The following is a 3,578-nucleotide window of genomic DNA, read 5'->3' on the forward strand; positions in this document are numbered from 1 at the left end:
TGTTTTTACAAAGGGGTGAGAAAGCAGGTCAAGGCCTCCAGGGCTGGAGGAAGGGAAAGGCAAATCAGTGTTTTCCAGGTACAGAGCTGCTACTTGGCGTGTTGGAAATGTTTTGGAAATAAATAGTAGTGAAAGTTGTACAACATTGTGAACGTAATTAGTGCCAATGACTTGTGTGGTCAAAATGATTTTAAAGGGTAAATTTTATGTAATTTGTATTTTTGTCACAACTTTTACAAGTTAAAGTATTTCATATAGCAAAAATCACTGACTTAAACATTTTATTATGAACCATATCTCAATAAAGTGAAAATAAGAAGATGTGCTTATCAGTCAGCTTTCCATCACTATAACAAATAGTTGAGCTAATCAACTTATAAAGAGAAAAGGTTTTTGACACACAGTTTTGGAGGTTTAGTCCATGGTCAGCTGACCCATTGCCCTGGGCCTGAGGCAAGGCAGCACGTCATGTCGGGAGCACATAGTGGGGCCCGGGTCCCATCACCCCCATCAGGGGTACACCCCCAGGGGCCTGAAGGTTCCACCAGGCCCCACCACCTCCCAACAGTGCCATGAGCTGGGTACGAAGCCTGCAGCACATTTGGGGGAACACTTCAGATACAAACCACTGCCAGAGAAACAGGGAAGGAAGAGGGAAGAGGAAGGAGGGAGGGGGAGGAGGGGGTGAGGAGGGAGGAGGAGAGGAGGGAAGGACTGCCTTCCTTCCCGGCCTCCAGAGACCGGAGCAGCACCCCGATCTTGCATCCGGCCCACTCCAGCGAGGACAGGGCTCTGGGTGGCCATGTGCCCTTAAGGAACCCTCGCCAGTGTGTTCATCGCATGACTCCTACTAAATTGTCACAAGCTCCTTGCGGCGAGAGGCAGTGCATCTCCGTGACGCCCACGTTGCCAGCCTGGCTTTTCCCCTCCCACGCACGCAGCACGCTGCTTCAGACCCTGCGCCGCACCAGCGCCCTGGGCGTCTCCTTCCCCGGGGGGCCTTGTGCTCAGGAGTCCCAGACCCCACCGGCTCCATCTCTGGGGCATATGTAGGACCAAACCTCTGCTGTCACCCTCGTTGGAGTTGGTGTCCCCACGCCCCTGGAGTCTGCTCTCCCAGCTGCCCACGATATCCTGCAAAAGCGTCAGGCCGTCCACTGCTCTGCCAAGGCCCCTCCCAGGACCCCACTTCTCCTCTCCAAGAGGGGTCTGAGGGTCTCTGGGGTCCTGCTGCCTGCTCCACCACACGCCCCTTCCCCAGATGTCTGAGGCCCCGCCCCTTCTGCTCAGATGCAGCCCTGCCCTCCCCATCTGCTCAGATTGCTCCCAGTCCAGCTGCCGGTGCAGGCCAGGCCTTGACCCTGCGCTGTCTTTCCCCAAGACACATGCAATTGGTCTCCAGCTTATGATGGTTTACCTTAAAATTTTTTGTCTTGACCATGATGCAAAAGCAACACATGTTTGGTAGAAACCGTGCTTCGAATTTGGCCTTTTGATCTTCCCCTGATAGTGATACGCGTGATCTTCTCCCAGGGTCCCTCACCGGCGGAAGCAGCAGCTCAGGATCCGCCAGGCAGGCCAGGCAGGCCAGGCAGAGGAGGATATGGCGCTCTGCAGTGTGCCGAGTTGCCTGTGTTGGGGATGTTGCATCCCTGTCTTCACATCGGGTGTCCATGCCCCTGTGTGCACAGGAGGCAGCCAACACTGCACTGTGGACCTAGCTGTGTCCCCGGTCACTCTGCCCAACCACAGCCAGATGTGAGTGCTCTGCGCACACTTCAGGTGGACTGGTCCAGCTAGACACTCAGAGGTCAGGTGTACTAGCCAGTGGCTGCCCTGGGAGCTGCAGTTCAGGGGCTGGATGCACCCCCGGGACAGAGAGCGTGTGGCAGGGAGAGAGCAGAGCAGGTAAGACAAGCCCCACAGCAGGCAGGAGCCTCCGCTCCCACATGTGCCCACTGATGAGTCAGATGGCCTCCATCCTGGTGAGTCCTGTGGCCAGGGTTGGTGGACTGCCCATAACAGAGCCCAGGTTTGCTCTCCAGGAACTCACGTGAGAGACATGGGCAGGCCAGGGGTCCTTGAGCCCCTATTACCTTACAGACCAGTGATGAACAAATGAGGGTGCTACAAGAGTGAAGGACGGGTCACACAGTCAGTCACCCCTCTCCAGGGCTGGGTCACCCCTCCCCCAGGGCTGGGTCACCCCTCCCCCAGGGCTGGGTCATCCCTCCCCCAGGGCTGGTCATCCCTCACCCAGGGCTGGGTCACCCCTCCCCCAGGGCTGGGTCACCCCTCACCCAGGGCTGGTCATCCCTCACCCAGGGCTGGGTCACCCCTCTCCCAGGGCTGGGTCACCCCTCTCCCATGGCTGGTCATCCCTCCCCCAGGGCTGGGTCATCCCTCACCCAGGGCTGCTAACTTTTGAATAGTCTAAACTTATTCCCAGGTGGTTAAGGGTGAGGGAGGACAAGCCAGAAAGCCACCATGACCCCAGCCACTCAGGAGCGGGAGACAGGCAGGTGGATCTGGAGAGACCTGAGCAGGAGCTGTCCCGACCCGGGAGGGGGCTTCCTCAAGGACTGGAGGTCAGCACGCTGGCCCGGCACAGACACCACCTGCCAGGGAGAGGCCTCGGCTTCCAGCAGCACAGAGACCCCACTGTCCAGAGCCACTGACAAACTCCCAGGACGATCTGTCCATGGCTGGGTCGCCCACGTGAGCCCAGGCGTGACCTCATGGGGGTGAGCAGAGAGCAGCAGAGAGGAGGGGTGGGTGCTCCCGCCCATAAGGCCGCCAAGCCAGGAAGTGGGGAGACCGCTCACCAGGGCAGAGCTGCCGCTGGTGCAGGGACTCAGTGTCCACAGAGAAGGCCAGACCACTGCGTGCCCATGTGCAGCATTCTCCACGTGGACATGTATGAAGGTCAGCCTGGTCTCCTGCAAGGTTCTGAGTGTGTGCCCATGAAGAGGGGTCAGTCTTGAGGAATGGAGTCTCCTTAGGGAAGACACAGGCAGCTTCCTCCAGAGGTTCAGAGTTAGAGAAAAGGAAGGATTTAACGCAGCTCTGTGCTTTCCGGCCCCTCTACTTCCCCAAAGCCCTTTGGCTCGGGTTCAAGAGCAGGTGAGGGAGAGAGGAGGGAGCACCCAGAGACCCGAGGTTAATCATTGACGGCACATGTGGCCCGCAGAGAGCCAGAGGCCCCGCCTGCCAGAGTTTTTAAGGAAGTAGCAAGGAGACTGCGGGCCAGGGAGGTGTGGCAGGCCTGCGGGAATGTTTCTCCCACAGCCCAGGCACCAAAGCCCAGGGTCAAGGCTGGGCAGGACTCCCTCCTCCTGGCTGAGGATGGATGGATGCTGGCCCTGGGGAGAAAAGGAGGGGAAGAGGGAGAGGGCAGGTGGCCTGCCAGGGCTGTGGGCCACACAGGCCAGACCCACAGGAGCCGGCGGCAGTTCCTTGTGCAGCTCTGCAGGGCCGACCCACCTCCTACAGGCTCGGCCACTTCTCCCAGGTGTTCTGGGTTACATGCAGAGCAGGTGTTCACAACTGGGCAGTGACAGCATGGACAGGGTGGCCTC

The 3,578-nt window shown here is 58.6% G+C and overlaps 1 long non-coding RNA gene across 2 annotated transcripts; it reads right to left on the reverse strand.

The window, feature by feature from the left end:
• Positions 1–966: 966 nt before the first annotated feature.
• On the reverse strand, positions 967–3,578 carry LOC306667454. Of its 2 annotated transcripts, XR_013765552.1 has the most exons (4): positions 2,826–3,578; positions 2,560–2,618; positions 1,418–2,127; positions 967–1,134 (listed from the first exon to the last, which is right to left on the reverse strand). It is a non-coding gene; the product is annotated as an uncharacterized lncRNA (long non-coding RNA). The 2 variants fall into 2 exon arrangements; XR_013765553.1 differs by having other exon boundaries at positions 1,418–2,618.

The sequence above is a fragment of the Sciurus vulgaris genome (assembly GCF_902686455.1).
Source record: "Sciurus vulgaris genome assembly, chromosome: 8".
Taxonomy (NCBI): domain Eukaryota; kingdom Metazoa; phylum Chordata; class Mammalia; order Rodentia; family Sciuridae; genus Sciurus; species Sciurus vulgaris.